This window comes from Canis aureus, chromosome 34, assembly GCF_053574225.1.
Source record: "Canis aureus isolate CA01 chromosome 34, VMU_Caureus_v.1.0, whole genome shotgun sequence".
NCBI classification, from domain to species: Eukaryota; Metazoa; Chordata; class Mammalia; order Carnivora; family Canidae; genus Canis; species Canis aureus.
In genome coordinates, this window is record NC_135644.1 from 29,063,904 (window position 1) to 29,083,268 (window position 19,365).

Genomic DNA, 19,365 nt, shown 5'->3' on the forward strand with positions numbered 1-19,365 from the left:
ACACTTGTAACTGTAACCAGGAAAGTCATGTCTAATCAATTACATTTACTCTGAAATAAATATGTAAAATTAAAGAATGTGAGACTAGGAGCTAAATTATGTCCATAAGCAAAGAAAGATTTGGCCTTTATGCAACACATGCCAAAAAGCATGGTAGTGACAAATGTCTAACAGTTAGTACAGGGGATGCCTGGTGGCTCAGAGTTTGCCTTCAGCCCAGGGCCTAATCCTGGAGTCCTGGGATCAAGTCCCACATCGGGCTCCCTGCATGGAGCCTGCTTCTCCCTCTGCCTGTGTCTCTGCCTCTCTCTCTGTGTCTCTCATGAATAAATAAATAAAATCTTAAAAAAAAAAAAACAGTACAAAGCTGCATAAGTGTTTGGTCAGGAAGAATCAATAGATTACCGCATAACCAATACGAAATATCTTTCCAAAACATGTGCTCTGATTTTTTAAAAAAATTATTCTTCAAACTTCTATATCCATATCCTCCATATTCAGTTATTCACTAAGTCTTATTGATGTTATCCCTTAAATATATCTGAAATTCATACTGTCACTGTCACATCTCCATTGTCCCCATTCCAGAAAAATGTCCTGAGTTCAGACCACACTAGTGGGCTCCTATTACTTTGAAAGGATCAGGATAACTGAGAAAGCCACACTTCTAGGAGGCAGAGATTTACAGTCTGTCTAGAACTGAAGCTAGCTCACACCAGTAGATATTAGGAGGAAGGTCTGTCAGCATATTCTCAAGGACTGGCCAACAAACAACAGCAAGCTACCACTAGAAGAAAGGCGAAATTAGGGAGACAAACCCTCTCCAAGGCGCAGGTGCAGATAGAGGCCTGAAAGCCAAAAGTGGAGCAAGAACGCTGTGATAAAACCTCAGGGAAATTACCCCTCATCTTAAGCACAAAATGAACTCAGAGAATTAGAAGATAATGGCGCACAGTAGGTAATAAAATCAACAAAACCCATCTCTGGTTTATCTCCTGACTAGACCAACTTTACCCTTCAAATTAATAGTTTAGGAGAAAAAAATTGAATATTTCTAGGCTTATAAAAATAAAATTCCAGCTCTCAAGTTTTACACACTTCATGCAACAATCAACTAAAGACTTTGAAACATATAAAAGGGAGAAATAACACATTGTCAACAGATAAAACAATCAACAGAAAGAAAGATTAATAAAGGCTGCATATGCTGGAACCATGACAGAGATCATTTAAAATAACTATAATTACTATGTGAAAGTCTCCATGAATCATTTTATCAGACAGATGAAAACTACAGGAAAAGTTGAATGGATATATGAAAGAAAAGTTTCAATGAAACTACTAGATGTGAAGGACATGATAACAAAGATTAAAAATGCTTTAGACAAACTCATCTGTAGATTCAACTGAGTTGAAGAAAGAATCAATGAACATGAAAATGGGTTGGAAAACATTTTCCAAACTGGAATACTAAGAGGAAAATTATTAATTAAATAATAATTAAATAATTAAATAAGTAAACAAAAACAAAGAAATTAGAGCATCCAAGAGCTATAGAACAATATCAGACAGTCTAACATATGCATAATTAGAATCAGAAAAGAAAAGAAAAAAAAGAAAAGAAAAGAAAAGAAAGAGAACGAGGGATGAAAAAATTTTGAAAAGACAATTTCTGAGGATATTTCAAAAATAATGAAACACAATAAACTAAATATTTAAGAAACTCAGAAAACTCCAAGCAAGATGAATACCATAATACACGTGTATCACATACAATCTACTGAAAACAAATATAAAGAAAATCTTGAAGTAAATTTAATGAAAATAGACTCATTAAATGAACAGGAAAAAAATAAGACATGGAACAGATTTCGCATCAGAAACTTTGTAATATAGAAGATAATTGTGGATGTTTAAAGTGCTGAAAGAAGATAAAAAAATCTATTGATCCATAATTCAAAACCCAGTAGAAATACCTTTGAAAAGGGCAAATAATTTTTTTTAAATTAAACAAACAAAATCTCAGAGAATTTATTAGGAAAAGATCTGTACTACAAGTATTAAAATAAATTCTCTCGGCAGAAGGAATATGAGACCAGACAGAAAATTGAATCTGTGCCAACAAATGAAGGTTCCTAGAAATTGTCAAAATAAAGAATATTATAAAAGACATTTAAACTTATTTTTATTTACTGTAAAAGATAATCGATCAAAGATAAATAGTATTAATGCATTTTTTGTTTATGACATTTTTAAAAGTATAGTGTACAACAAATATAGCACAGAAGATGGGAAGGAAGAAATACAAGTGTATATCTTTCCTAAGTTCTTATACTACACATGAGTACTATCATATTATACAAAAGCAGACTGTGATTAAAGGGTGAACATAGCAAACCAGGTGCCAGCAAATACATTTTATAAAAGGCCAAGTAGTAAATATTTTAGCCTTTGTGTATCATATGCAAACTCTATCTCATATTCTTCTTTATTTTTGTTTGTTATGACTTCTTTTGATTTTATTTGATTTGTTCTCAAATCCTTTTAAAAGTCGGAGAAGGACAAACATTATATGTTCTCATTCATTTGGGGAATATAATATATAAATAATAGTGAAAGGAAATATAAGGGAAGGGAGAAGAAATGTGTGGGAAATATCAGAAAGGGAGACAGAACGTAAAGACTGCTAACTCTGGGAAACGAACTAGGGGTGGTAGAAGGGGAGGAGGGCGGGGGGTGGGAGTGAATGGGTGACGGGCACTGGGTGTTATTCTGTATGTTAGTAAATTGAACACCAATAAAAAAATAAATTAAAAAAAAAAAGTTTTAAAACATCTGTAGTGTGGGGCTAGACCAATACAGGCAGCGGTAAGATTAGGCCTGTGGATCACAGTAGCAAACTGTAGGATAACTACTGAAAACATTAAAAAAAAAAAAAAAAAAAAAAAAAAAGGAAGTATACAGTGAAGATAAAATGAAAGTTTTAAAAAGTTTTAATATAGAAGCATGACAAGATGAATAAAGAAACAAAAACAGCATAAATAGAAAATAACCAGCATAGTGGTATAAAACCACATGAACAATTATATTAAATGTTAAAGATCTGAATACATCAATTAAAATACAGAGATTATGAGATTGGATAAGAAAAAGTTGTTTTTATATGCTGCCAGCAAGTAAAAGGCTAGATAAAGGACATACCATCCAAACTCTAATTTTATGAAAGCTGGGCTAACCACATTAATAGTAAACAAAATGATTTCAGAATAAGGAATATTACCAAGGGTAAAGAAGGCATTATTTATAATAAAGGGATCAATTTACCAAATATATATAGCAATTCTAAATGTCTGCACACTCAAAGGCAGAGATTCAAAATACATGAAGTGAAAGTGATAGTAATAAGAGAACCCTGTGGATAGAAAAATCCACAGTTATAGCTGAAGACTTCGACACTTCTCTTTCATTAATCAATTGAACAAGTTGACAGAAAATCAGTTAGGAAACAGAAGACCTGAACAACTATATCAAACAACTTAATCTAATTGACATTTTAAAAACACTCCACCCGGCAACAGGAGAATAAACTGACACATATATCAATTGATTTCAACAAAGGTGCAAAGTCAGTTCAAAAAAGGAAAGCTAGTTTTTTCAACAAATGATGCTGAGATAGTTGAGTATCCACATGGGAAAAGAAAAAGACATTTAAAAAAAAGAAACCTTGGCCTATACCTTATATACCAACTGTAAAAATTGGCTCAAAATGGATCATAGACCTATATGAAAATCCTACAACTATTTAAAAAAAATCTAGAAGAAATCATAGGGGATATTTTTATTGACTTTATGTTTGCCTGGAGATGGCAAATTGTAGTCTGCAAGCTGGATAAGGCCTACCACCTGTTTTTGTTTGATAGAACACAGCCACACCTTTCATTTGCTTATTGTCTATGGATCCTTCCATGCTATAACAGCAAAATTAAGTAGTTGCCATAGAGACTATTTGGCCCACAAACCTAAAATATTTGCTATCTGTGCCTTTTTGAATGAAATTTGCCGATATGAATTATTTAGATATAATGCCAAAAGAAAAATCATAAAATAAAAACATAATAGAATACAAAAATTAGAAATGTTTATTTTTTTGAAAGACAAGTTGTTGATTATGATAAAAATAACTGCAAACCAGGTATCTGGTAAAGGACCTGGATCTAGAATATATAAAGAACACACAAAACTCAATAATAAAAAATCAACGTAATTTTTAAAATGAGCAAAATGTTTGAAAGGATTTTTCACTAAGGAAGGTACACAGATGACAAGTAAAGCATAAAAAGGCACTGAACATTATCAATCATTAGGGAAGTGCTAAGTAAATCCAACAAGTTATCACTGCATACCCATTAAAATGGCTGACATTTAAAAACTAAGTCTGGATTTCCCAGAAGTACTAGAGAAGATGAAGAACAAGAGGAACTCCCATACATTACTGATGGAGTGCAAAATGGTACAGATAATTGGGAAAATATCTTGGCAGTTTCTTATAAATTTAAACATAAATGTAACCTCCTCCTTTAGTAATTAGCCAAGAGAAATGAAAACTTAATGCTAGGATAAAAACCTGTACATGATAGTGTATAGTGGCTTTATTCATATACACTTCATATACAAAAAAAAATTGTTCTGGTGAGTACAAATCAAATATAATGGTGAATGTGTGAACAAACTGCATTGCATCCATCCAGTAAAAGTACTACTCATCAATAAAACTGAACAAACCATGAAACACATGGATGAATCACAAATATATCATGTGAAGTGAAAGAAGCCGAACTCAAAATGATACATCCTTGGATTCCATTTATATCATACTCCAGAAAAGGCAAAACTGTACTGACAGATAACTGATAGGTGGCTGAAGGGACAGAGGCTTGAGTGTGAGGCCAGATTATGAAAGGGCATAAGAGAATATTTTGCAGCCATAGATCTCTTCTATGTCTTGATTGTGACGGTGATTATAAGACTATATTCTTTTGTTAAATCTCAGAACTTCACACTAAAAAGGGGAAGGGTCCCTATTAATATATGGAAATTATGCCTTAATAAGCCTGACAAAAATAACACATCCTGATTGACATAGACATAAGATCATGTTTTATTTCAAGAATATAAAGATGAATCAATATCAAAGAAATTTTGTTAGCTTGCTTCACCATGTTAGTGCATCTACTAAAAGAGAACTAAATCACATGGACATATTTTTGCTTGTTTCTTTTCATTTTCTTTCTTTTTTTTTTTTTTTTTAGCACTATAAGGTCTACAGCAAATTAAAGGGAAGATACAGAGATTTCCCATATATTCCCTGCCAACAAATAAGTAAAGCCTCCCCCATTATCAGCAACCCCCCCACCACACACACAATGGTACATTTGTTATAATTGCTCAGCTTACACTGATACTTATCACCCAGGTTCCAAGATTATATTAGGTTTTCCTCTAGTTGTTGAACATTCGATAGGTTGGAAAAGTATAGTGACATGTTTGCATCATTATGGTATCATAGGATTCTTAAGGTAGAGAAAATCCTCTACATTAAAAATCTGCTACACTAAAAATCCACCATGCTCCTCCAATTTATTCTTTCCATCCAACCACTAGCAACTATTGATCATTTTACTGTCTTCATAGTTTTGTCTTTTCAGATATGATACAGTTAGAATCATAAAGTGTGTAGCCTTTGTATATTGATTTTTCACTTAGTAATATGCATTTAAGTTTCCTTTGTATCTTTCCATAGATTTATAGTTCATTTCTTTTAGCACAGATAATATTCCATTGTCTGGAAGGACCAAGACTGTGTTTAGTTTTACAAGAAACCACCAATTGTTTTCCAAAATGGCTCTCCTATTTTGCATTGCCGCCAGCAATGAATAACAGTTCCTGTTGCTTTATATTGGGTGTTGTTAACAGTTTGAATTTTGGACATTCTAAATAGGTGTGTATATGGTATCTTACTGTTCTGTGTTTTTTTTTTAATTTTTTAAAAAATTTTCTGATGAAATACGATATAGTGCATCTTTCATATGCTCCTTTACCATTTGTTTATCTTCTTTAGTGTGGTGTATATTAAGGTCTTTGGCGCATTTTTTAATTGAGGTTTTTGTTTTCTTATTATTGAGGGTTTTTTTAAAAAAAGATTAATCTATTTGAGAGAGAGCACGCACGCAAGCACACGATTTACATGGTATTGGTCTCAGAAAATAGTAAATGTAAGAAAATGGAGTAGAGGTATAAGAATTGGAAGGAAAGAAATAGAAGTCTCATTTGCTGTAGATAATATAATTATTGTTTTAGAAAACCAAAAGAAATAATGGAAACACTTATAGAACCAATATGTATAATTCAATAATACTCCCCTCTACTAGGAAAACCAGCCAGAAAATATGAGAAATAAAATACCATGTTTCTCTAGCAAAATACATTATAAAAGAAAAAAAAAGTGTAGAAATGTTACATCAAAAAATTTAAAAATTCTATTAAAGGAAATAAAGTAAATGTGAATATGAGGAACCTGGGTGGCTCAGTTGGCTAAATATCTGACTCTTAATTCAGGCTCAGGTCATGATCTCAGGGTTGTGAGATTGAGCCCCATGTGGTCCACCACCATCCTGGGCATGGAGCCTACTTAAGATTCTATCTTTCTCTCCCTTTGCCTCTCCCTATCCCCAAAAGTAAAAGTGAATAAATTAAGATGTATACTATGCTTATAGATAAAACAATATGATATACTAAAGATGTTATGTCTCAACAAATAAATTTGTAAATTCATGTAATAATGGTTAAAATTGTCTGCATTTATATAGATTATGTAAAAAGAATAAAGACCAGCAGTAGCTAAATCAAGTTAGGATATTCACCCTACCAGATAGTAAGCTGTAATATAAAACTCAAAAAAAAAAAAAAAAAAAAAACCCAAACCCAGTATGTATAAAGTAGGGAATTCTAGCAAAATAAAGAGCTCAAAAAAAAGCTCTAAGTATATATTTTGGTATTTAATATATGATGAACTCAGTACTACAAAGTAATGGGAAATAGAGTGTTTAACAAGTAAGCTTGAGAAAATTGATTCACCTTTCTGGGAAAATAAATTGTTACCTCCTTACTTTTGATTTACACCTAAATGTGAAAGGTGAAGCTATAACATGAATAGAAACAATATGGGGGCCAATGGTAATGCCTAGAATTGGAGAAATAATTTTTAAATAAGAACCAAAAAGTTCAAATCATAGAGAAAGTGATACATTGTCTACAATCGTGATTAGGGTTTGTACTTACAGAAGACACCCAATATCAAAGTTAATAAATAAATATAAATTATGAAAAGCGTTCATGTCAAAATCCCATAATAAAATGGCTAAAATCTACAAATGATTATTGCATATTAATAGGTGGGAAAGGTAATTTTTTTAAATGGAGTAAAGGATGTAAATAGCTATCTCCTAGAATGGAAAGCCTGCATGAATTAAAATTTTAAAAAATGCGATGCTCAGACCCACTGATAATCAAAATACTGCTAATTACAATAACAATGAATATATCTGTAGATTGTAAGATTGGAAATAAATTAAAAATAAATGGCAAAGCAAAAATATGTGAAGGTGTACTATATACCACCAGAGCAAATAGGTACGGTTACTCTGGAATAAAATCTGGTGCTAATTAATGAAATTAACTATATGTTTATCACGTAGCTCCTGGTCCCTACCTCTGGATATATATCCCAGAGAGATTTTAGCATGAGCTCATGTGGGACTATGAACGAGGAGACTCACCAAAGCGTTATTTATGTTAGTTGGGAGGTGTAAGCAACTCAGGTGTTCATCACTAGAGAAATACATGCCTGAAGTAAAATATGAAATAACCCGCAACAATTAGAGAAATAGACCAGACGAACATTAAGCAGCATTAGTAGATCCTCAAAACAGAGTGTGCATGCATAAAGTTGGAAATAGAGTGAAATTTATTTAACTGTAAAACACAAAGAAGCATTATGTATTTTACATAATTGGATACATATTTAAGGGTTTTTGTCAAAATATTAGAGTAATTGCTTATGGGGTAGAGAGAATGAGTATTAAAAAGTATAAAATGGATGCATTTAAAGTGAGATAATGGGAATTTATTTGAGCAGTATTAAAATTTACTAGTTCTCTAATTGAGACATAAAGCACTATAAGCTATAAGATTGTTCTAAAGCAAATAACTACATAAGATATGCAGACATAACCCTTGGAAAATTTTAATGTCTAGCTAATAAGTACTGGGGCTATTAATTACATTCTACTTCATTTTTACTATTAAGACATTTTGTAAAAGCTGCTTTTTGTTTGTTGTTTATCATTTTTTCCTTCCTCTTATTTGATTAGTGTACAATACATACTTGGGGCATTTTTTTTTCTATGTGATATCTTTCACAGAATTCTTAGGATCATCAACTTATTTTCTCAGTATACACAAAATCTTATTTAGGATGCTTAAACACTTAAAACATGTTCAAATGATTCTATTAGTTCTACAAACATGCAGTGAAAGTGTCTTCTCAACTTTGCTCTGCAACAACAAGGTCTTTGGGCATGGATATCCTAGTCATGCAAAAAATAATAATAATAATTTTATTTAATGTTCTGGTGACATTTCTGTGAAGATACCAAGCCTGGCTGAGCGTATATTAAAGATCATATTGTTATTTCTAAGTTTTTTAAATACTAAAGAAGAATTATACAAAAATGTGTGTAATAATTTAATTTACATCTATATTGCAAGATTTCTAATCTTTTTTTTTCCCTTTTAGATTCCCCCTTCTGGACCTCTAGAAAGATTATAACCCAGTGTTATTGGTTTAATAATAGTAAAGTATGATGGCAGGACACTTAGGAAATGCCACTATATGTGAAACAGAATGTAATGTGATTTTAGATCTGGAAATTGCTGGTGGTGAGCAGAGTGCGAATAAATATCAAATGTCTTCTCTTTAGCACTAAATGTAAAATGTTCCAAATCATCTTATCCAACTCTAGATGTTAACTTAAATGTAAATGCACATATTGAATGCAGTAGTGGAATAGCAAACAGAATTCATAACAGAACAAGTAATGTGATTGGGGATGCTGTTTTACTATATTTCTTAATGCCAAGAAATAGCAAATGAAATTGGTCTTTAAAAATGCAAGGCATGGGGTACTTAGGGTGCTAGAAAAGTTAGAGCTGCAGTATCCATACTCTGCTTTGCAACTAAATTGTAATCTTGTAACAGAAAAGTAAGGTAAGAATCTTACCTAGCCAACAGTATGAAAACAGTTGCAAATAGTTCAATATCTGCTTCAGAGCATACTTCCAAGTCTCTCAGTTCCCCTACTTGCTTAGATATCCATAGTGAGAGAGGTTAATTTCTCAATTTGGAAACAATCAGACCACAGTGAGTCCTGTTTTCCTTCATGAGATTGTACATAATAAAACTTACTATGTTTTAACTAAGACAAAGATATTACGTTTATAGACACTTTGAAGACATACTTTTTACCAGGATCATGTAAAGATCTAAATTTTACTATGAAAATTATTCATTAGAGTTTGAAGCAAAAGCACGGTAATAAAAAACTCAAGATTAAAGGCTCTGGAGCTCTCATTTTAAATAAGATAACCTCCCTTTCAAATAATTCATAGATTTTATTTTCTTCTTGTTATTTTCTGTCCTATATTCTGTCCTTATTTTCCCAACTAGGCTAAAGCTGTTCTCAATAAGATGTTGGGTACATCAGAATTCATCCCTAAATATTCTATGATACAGTTAAGAAATTATGATATGTATCCATACAATAGAATAATCTGGCATTAATTAAAAAAATGTGTAGATCTATCTATGCAAAGTTCTCTAAAGCTTAGAATATTGCATATTGATTTATTCTGAGTTTAAAAAACTGAATATACATATCCACCTATAGCTAAATATAAAAATAGAAATATTATTCTCACATATATGCTGGTACATGCACATTATTTTCCTAGAAAGATGCAGAAAAAAACCTGTTAGTGAATAATCTTTAAAAATCTCAAAGAAAAGGAAAGAAAACATATTTATTTCTCATTTTATGCCATTTTATACTGGCATTCTTGGCAGATAATTGTGTTCATTTTACTTAAAATCAATCATTAAGATTACCTGGATGGTGAGATTATGGGCTATTTAAACTTCCCTCTGTGTATTGAAAACATGATATGAATTGAGTTTTAATTAAAAGGAAAAATAAGGCCGGAAGCAGGCAGGGAGGGAGGATAGAGGGAAGAAAGAGGAAGGAAAGAAGGAAGGAACAAGCAGAAAGCTCTGGGCTGCTGGGCGAAGAATGGGCAGGATCGTGGCAAATGTAATCTGAAAGAATTTCCTAAGTACTTGATGCAGCCCTGGTCTGTTATTACAACGGAAATATTGAGTTAAATATTCTCGATCGCTGTCCACAATCTCATGTCAACTTGCATGATCTTATAATGATTTCTCCCCAAAATGCTAATATCTAACAATTTCTATTTTCATATAAGCTATTGCAGGAAGTCTTACACATCTTTTGTTTAAATGTATAGTAGCGAATCTTTTGTAATAAAAGTGTTTATTTAGCATTGGTAAACTGGGTGTAAACGATGATGAACAGTACAGATTTTAAAAGGACTTTTTGCTTGAAAAATATCACTGTTCCAGTTTTCCAACCAGATATTCCCTTTAAATATAAAATCTGACTATATTTGCTTTAGAAAATTTGAGAATTACTCTTTCATAATAAAACATATCAATAGCTATGATTCCTAGTTTTGATGTGTATAATAAAACAATCACCCTCTTGCCTCACTTCTAATTTTATATGTATCTATAAATTAGGAAGATTTTCTCTAGATAATACGTATAAAATGTCTTTAATAGGAGTATATGTATTTTATTCTTCTAAGCACTTATCCTAAACATATAGTTAATTACATGTTTTAACTGAAATGTGGAAATTTATTGTAGCATTGCTCATAATACTTAATATTTAGAAATGATCAAAATATCTTACAAACTATAATTGGTTTTAGAAAGTATCCTGTGAAATATCATGCAGTATAATTGAAAAAACAGAGCTCATAAGTATTACCAGACAAATAAATCCACAATCTATTTTTACTTGAAAACAACATGAAATGCATTATTTTTTTTAAAAATGCATGTTTCATTTTTCACTTATAAGAACTGTTTTTAATAAAACACATTGATAAATGCATCTAGGCATATGATATCTGGAAAGATACATATTGAAATGTTTCCAATTAATAGGATTAATGGGGGCAGGCGGTGGCTCAGCGGTTTAGCACCTGCCTTTGGCCTGGGGAGTGATCCTGGGGACCTGGGATCGAGTCCCACATCGGGCTCCCAGGACAGAGCCTGCTTCTCCCTCTGCCTGTGCCTCTGCCTCTCTCTCTCTCTCTCTGTCTCTCAAGAATAAACAAATAAAAATCTTAAAAAAAAAAAAAAAGGGATTAATGGAGGCTTTTTCTTTGTTCTTACAGATACCAACTAGTTATCCTACAATAAGCATTTACTATTTGGGTAGTAAGCATTTGCTAAAGAGATAACGTAAAAATAAACTATAAAATACCAAATGGAAATTGTATTACCACATAGGTCTGAAATATGATTTCTTTCACTTCACTCATTTCTGAAGCCTCAGTTCAAGTATTGCCTCTTCTAAGAAGCTTGCACTGACCTACTTGTTCATATTTTTAAATATCACCTATCAAAACGAGAGCCCGTATTTAACAAAAAGCCTAGTTCTCCCCTGAATTCCTTGAAAGCTGAGACCCTGTATCCCCACTGTCTAAGAAAAATCTGGCACCTAGCGTTTCTTCATTGTGGTGTAACTTGAATCCAAAAATATAAGAAAGAGGAATTTGAAAGTATCTGTAAACCAGGCCACACTTTTGCCAATCTACAGGCAATTGCTTGTGTAATCAGTCTGTAAATAACTTTGACAAGGAAAAAAATTATCCTTAAAAATGTATGTTGCTCAAAAGTCATCAGGTAGCTTCTGGGGATTCTAACGTATTCGAAGTGGCAGGGTAATAAAGACACAAGTGTTTGTAAACAGCCATGCGCACCAGAAGAAGTGCGATCCGTTATGGATGGAACAGACCAATAATCCACACGTTTAACAGGGAAGGTATCCCGGGCGGGACCCTGTGTGCGCCCGCAGCCCTGCGCGCCCCTCCGCCCACCACCAGCCTGCCTCGCGCTGGCCGGGCTCTGCGTCCTCTGGGCCGCAGGTGTGCGCGCAGCCTCTTTTGCCAGCTGACGTGCAGTTCGTTGGAGCTGACAGGAGGCTTTAGCAGCAGAATACTAGAGCCGAGGAGAGAAGTCCAGGCACAGCTCCTCTCTAGCTCTGCCACTCCAGTGTCACAAACGTCTGGTCTCCCAGTGGCTCTGGCTCCTGGTCCAGGTCCCTGCACCAGATGGCCGTCTCAACCGAGGCCTAGATCCTAGAGCAAGGCTCTGGCCTCCAGATTTTTTTTTAAAGATTATTTATTTGTTTATTCATTTGAGACAGAGTGAGTGAGCAAGAACACACAAAGGGAGTGAGGGGAAGAGGGAGAAGCAGGCCCGATCCCAGGCCACCGGGATCTCAACCTGAGCCACAGGCATAGCCCAATGGACTGAGCCACCCACGTGCCCCTGGCTTCCGGATTTTATAACACTATTTGCACCGGTTTTCTTTCAGCCATAGAGTGGTATTGGGGTCCTCCTATTTAATAATCTTTAGGTTGCTTCACTGGTTTTTCGGTTCTTCTATCACACACAATTCAATTCCTTGCATCATATTCCTTACCTTTGAAATAACCAGAGTGTTTTCTCCTTCCCTCTCTGGATATCTTTCAGTCCAGCACTCAAAATTTTTCTTTTGTAGCTCAAGTTACAATGAAAGTTGGTGCAAACATGCCTTCTTCAAAAGCACTCTTTAGTACAAAATCTAGTTTACCTGGTCGTCCTGCCCTGGACACCACATTCTTAAATGTGTATACAGTTTCATTTACAATTGTTCAAGAACCTTTGCAAAATAACATCTGGCAAAACTCTTTACTCAGTACTTGCTTTAGGCACAGCAGCAAAAATGAGAATGATCTAGCTCACCCTATAGATCATGCTGCTAACAAAGGTTATTGAACAAAGTAGGCACATTTTGTTATATGGTGATACATATTGCACTTATTCATGTAAATGCCTTAACTCATGCATAGAGGGAGATACAGTGAAATTGTGAAGTTTGTTTTTAACCCCGTGTCCTTCTTGTGTTAATGAAGTCCTTTGTCTCAAGCAGTTAAAAGAATTGTCCCAATCTGGATATGGCCTAGATTTGGCTTTCAGAACCTTAATTTTGTGCAATTTGTTTATCCTTTCTTGGTTATTATTGATGCACACTTTATGGTCTATTTAATAGTCTATTATGACTACAGAGGAATCAAATCCTCTGTATAATGGTTGAAAGCAAATTCTTAGTCAACTGCATTAGGGAAACTCTACACATCTATTCTACTTTACTACTACATAGATCCTTGCTATGCAAGAAACTTAGAGAGTATAAATTTCTTGTGCTGCTCTGCAGATATGACTAATATAGCTACCTGCTTCTTGAAAATGCCTTTCTTGTGGGGTTCTTTCTGGGCTAGGTTTAATTTGAAAAATACATTGTTTGGGGGTGGCACCTGGGTGTCTCAGTTAGGCGTCCAACTCTTGATTTTGGCTCAGGTCATGATCTCAGGGTCATGAGATTGAGCCCTGAGTCAGGCTCCCCACACTGGAGTCTTTTTGAGGTTCTGTATCTCCCTCTGCCCCCAACCCTGCTCATGCTATCTCTCTAATGCATAAACAAATTAAATATATATATATAGTGTGAGAGTTAAACAAGCATTTTAAGGTTACTGTTCAAAACCAATATTCTTATTCAGGAAATGTTCTTACTTTGGTACTTCCTGTGAACCCTACTTTGCTAATATTATACATGTATTTTAGCAAATGTTTCAACTTAAATGAAATGGCTGCAGTTTTAAGTACTTTAAAATACAAACTCTAGATGCCTAGCTGTGTTTTATGATGACTTTTGGCAGGATTATTCAGAGTTAGAAGTGATCGTGTTGTACCTCTAAACTTTTTCTGCAACCAACTTCATTGCCAAATCTTTGCTAAAAATTATGTCTTCTCTTGCAAGCTCTCTGTACCTCTGGAGTCTTGCTAAATTTATAAATTTGACAGAGCAAAGCTAATGTCCTAGTCATCTTCTATATGGATTCTGAGACCAAGTTTTCCCAGTCCCCTGTAAAAACTGACAAGTGCGAGGAACTCTCTGACCCCTCTGGAGACTTCATATGCTGTATGATTAGCCATACGAGTTGCCAGTTTAACCCATCTCTTAGTCTGTATCTGGAAGGGCAGTCAAAAAGGCAAGCGCCTGAGGAATTTAAGCCTTTACACGCTGTCAAGCAGAGTTATAAAACCATAAAATATGTGCTTTAAGAATAAATGCAAGATATGATCTGCAAGAAGGCATTCATTCATGCAGTAGTAGAATCTGGAGCCACTGAAAATTGGGTCCAAGCCTCAACTCTACCCCTACCTCAGCAACCTTAGACAAGTAGGTGTTCTTTTCTGAGCCTAAATTTCTTTATCTGCCATTTTAGCAGAAATGACACTGGAGCCATGGCATGATATTTTAAAGAGAGAAACCTGGAAAGTCCTTCCAGACTATCTTCTTCAACCATCTGCTTCCAAAACCCTTCACAGTTTGAACTTTTTTCATAAGTCCAAACAGTTATGTGATGATGACGATATTCAGCTATGACAGCTTTGACAAGCCTGCCTTTCATAATTTGCTTAAACTTAAAGGTAAATGTGGAACATGGTCACACACAACAGTTTTAGGAATTAACCTCGGCAGAATGACAATCATTGCAGCGAAAGTTTTAGGCGGAATTAGGGTTCGATTATGAAACATCTAGAAGTAATTAAGCAATTCTGCACCTAAAATGATCCTGCAAATGACTGTGATTTCTTGGCTCCCAGGGACCCCTTCCAGACTGAGATATCTGGCTTGTAGGTAACTCTGTTACAGGCTTTGTAGCATAGTGATCAGTTGAAAGCTACCAAATTTGTCTGTCATTTAAGAAAAAACATTTCTTAGGTGTAAAGAACAGTACCATCATTTTACAAGTTGGTTTAAGGATCGACCCTGTCGTCTTTGCAGTAAAATATATTTTGTAGTGGGTTAAATTTGAGAATCATCATTAATTCCATGATTTTTATGACATTATTTTCTCTGTGGATATACACATATGATATGTATTGGGTATGTTGATGTAATAACAAAAGTATGTGGTATGGAAAGAAAAATCAAGTAACTGATTAATAGAATCAAGGAGGCAAAATATTATGTATATTCAAACGTATATATTCCATATATGCATATAAATACGTATTTAAATATTTTATGTAAGGTATTGCTTCTAGTAGACAAAGAAATGTGATTAAACATAAAAGAGAAAACAGATTTCAGTAAAAAAACAATGAGAGGAAAGGACTCTAAATTGAAATCTTTCAGATTTAGGTTTATAAATATTAATTTTAAAATATTAATCTAATTAATCTAAACATTTCTCTAAATCTCTAAAACATTAATCTAATGTTACTATATTTTAACCACAAATTTTCCAGATGAAGCAATTTTTTGTTTTGTAGCATTTTTTCAACTATAATAAGGAAACCAGAAGTGTATCATGTTTTTTGGTTGAAAACAACTATGTCTTTTACATTTCAATCCTTGTTTGTACATAGATTTTACTTAACATTTAAAGAGAATTTTATTTAATTCAATCATTTATCTTCCATAATCATTAAGTTAAATTTGAGTTTCTTTGAAAAGAAAATGAATTTGCGTGATTCTTTATATACAGTTGAATTTTGGGTGCAATGTATGTAGCACGTTTTAAAATTTGAAAAGTGTTTTCAGTGCTTTCATTTACCATTTAAAAGATCATTGATGGAGATCAACATGGAAGGGAAATTGTATAATCAAATTTATTTAAAAGAATGTCATTACTAGTGAAAGACAGGATTGATGACATAGAGAATTAATCATAACCATGATGTATACATTTCCCAAATATAAGAAGGTTGCCAGGAAGTTAGAATTATGAACTTCTTTTTTTTTTTTTATTTGACATAAACAACGACTAGCAGTCAGAGTGTTAGAGAGCTCTCAGGATCAAATAATTTGAAATAGTTCACATGGTTTTCATGTAATTAGAATACAGAGGAAAAAAACATGGGAAGATGTGTAAATGATAATCATGGATATAAATGACTAGGGGTACGGATAGTGATATTTTCGTACACAATGTAAGAATACTGCCCAAAACTACAATTAAAAAAAAAAAACAAAGAAAAATTAAACTAAAACAGAAAACATTTTCTCCAAACCTATTAAATTTTATGTTTTTGGAGATGATTTGTCCATACCAAAATATATCTTAATGCTTTCTATCCTGCCACAATTATACATAATATCATGTAATTTCCCACTTGAATAATTTTACCGACTGTTCATTGTGTATCTAGTATTAATACTTGTGTATAGATTTGAAGTCATAACTTTATCATATAATAAATTCTTATAAATAGTTGAATATGCTCAGTATTTTCTGTTCCTTGGTTTATTTTGCTTTTGTTTTTGAGCAAGAGAAGCATCTTTTTATTGAGGAGGATGCATCAAAACCCACCTTCAGATTTCAGCTGAGTGGCTGGGAGGGTCAATAAAAATGAAAGCAAGTTTGGTAGAGATAGAAAGACAAGTTTGGTTCTAGACACCAGGACAATAAGCTGGTTCTACAGAATCATGTTGCACTCATCTTTGAATCCCCAATTTCCAACAAAGTGCAGATGCTGAATACAGTTTGAATCCTATTTAACAAGCAAATTACCTCATATGAAAATGTCCAGTAGGCAGTTGGAAGATCAAACAATGCATGATTTATTTATTTTCTTCACAGTGTATGGTATGTAGTATATACTTAAGTATGTGATAAATATCTAATACATTTTAATTCTTACCCATAGGAGTGGCTAAAATACTTAAGTGGTAAATAAATGTTTTTTTAACAACTCTTTCTATCATTGTGATAATTTCTGAAGCAATAGATTTACACTCTCTCTTTCCAGTTAATACTGAATACAATATGTGAAATATAACTGACATGCAATATTATGTTAGTTTCAAGTTGGCAACACAGTGATTCAACATTTGTACTCTTTGTGAATAGTCACAGGGAGAAGTCTAATTATATCACCTTACAAAGTTATTATAATAACTTTTTCAAATTGTTTCTATTTGAATATAGTTGATACACAATGTTGCATTCATTTCAGGTGTACAAGGTAGTGATTCAATTCCTCTATACATTATGTTCTGCTCCCCACAAGTGTGGTTTGCCAACTGCCACCATGCCATGCTGTAGTTGCCTATACTATGTTGTGCCTTTCATTCTCATGACTTATTTATTTCATAACTGAAAATCTAATTGAATATATCCTCCAAGCTATACACTATGTCTCCACGGCTTATTTATCTTATAACTGAAAGGTTGTACTTCTTAATCCCCTTTACTTATTTGACACGCACCCAACCCTCTTCCCCTGTCAACCACCATTCTGTTCTCTGTATCTATGAATCTGGATTTTGTTTTGTTTCTGTTTTTGTTTACTTAGATATAACATATATGTGAAATCATGCAATTTAAAAAAATCTGTGTGATGTATTTTATACTCTCAAAGCCATCTATGTTGTTGCAAATGGCACGATTTCATTCTTTTTTTTAATAGCTAAGTAGAATTCCATTGTGTATATAGACCACATCTTCCTTATCCATTCCAAAAGACACTTAAGTTGTTTCCATATCTAACTATTATAAATAATGCTTCAACAAATATTGGGGTGTATAGAATCGTTCAAATTAGTGTTTTCATTTTCTCTGAATAGCAGAAGAATTGCTAGTTCATATAGTAGTTCTATTTTTAATTATTTGAGGAATATCTATGATGTTCTACATAGCAACTGCACCAATTTACATCCCTATCAAGAGTGTACGGGGGCTCCCTCTTCCCTAGATCCACATCAATACTTGCTATTTCTTGTCTTTTTGATAATAGCTATTCTGAAAGGAATAAGGTAACGTTTTATTGTGGGTCTGATTTGCATTTCTCTGGTGATTGGTGATGTAGAACATCTTTTCTTTTTTTTTAAATTTTTTTTAAAAGATTTTATTTATTCATGAGGAACACAGAGAGATAGAACATCTTTTCATATGCTTGTTGGTCATCTGTAATTCTCTTCTTTGGGAAAATGTCTAAGTCAAGATCATTTCACTTTTTAATTTGAATGTTTGGTTCTATTTATTGTTGTTTTTGTGGGTAGTGAGTTGTATTAGTTCTTTATATATTTTGGATGTTAATGCCTTATTGGCTATATGATTGGCAAATATTGATTCCCAATCAATAGGTTGCCTTTTTGTATCGTTAAGGTTTCCTTCACTGTGTAGAAGCTTTTGTTTAATGTAGTCCCATTTGTATATTTTTTGCTTTTTATTCTCTTGCCTTTGGAATCAGAGCCAAAAACTATAGCTCAGTCTTGAAGGCATGACTATGTTTAGGTAATCCTTCTCATTCAACCTTGCCCTAGCTCTTTGTTGTCTCTCAAACCTTTGTGATTTTCTAAATTGCCTGGTTTATTCTTGATATGACCCCATTTTTGAGGGTGTGCCAACACCTGTCAGTGATCCAAGGGGAGGAATCTCATTTAGCACATAGTTCCAGACTGATTAGAAGCCAGACCTTCAGGCAGCAGCTTTTAAAGTACATCAACATAAACAGTCCTGTGGGGCTGCAATTATAATCCCTGATGACCTCTAGACCAGGAGATCTGAATGTGGCCCCTGGGTGGCAGGTGCCAAAATCAGGGCTCCAGACAGGTGTATGACCACATAAAGTCTCATAGAGCTGTAGCAAGGGCAAGTAGTATCTATCACAAAGGTGGTGTCTTTCTACATATATTTATGTTTCAGCATTTTAAAAGTCTTTGCCTTATCATCAAAAGGGTACATTTAGAATTACTCTGTTTTGGTTATTATAGAATTATAGTTCATATTTTTCTCTGATGGGACAATCTTCCTCCAAAATTGCCTCACCTCCAGTTACTAATTTATATTTCTCTTCAAAAATGTCTTGGTGATATCCACAAATCA

General features: G+C 33.5%; 1 long non-coding RNA gene across 1 annotated transcript in view; it reads right to left on the reverse strand.

The window, feature by feature from the left end:
• LOC144304457 (uncharacterized) overlaps positions 1 to 19,365 on the reverse strand; it is a 138,112-nt gene that overhangs the window by 21,925 nt on the left and 96,822 nt on the right. The window lies entirely within an intron of this gene.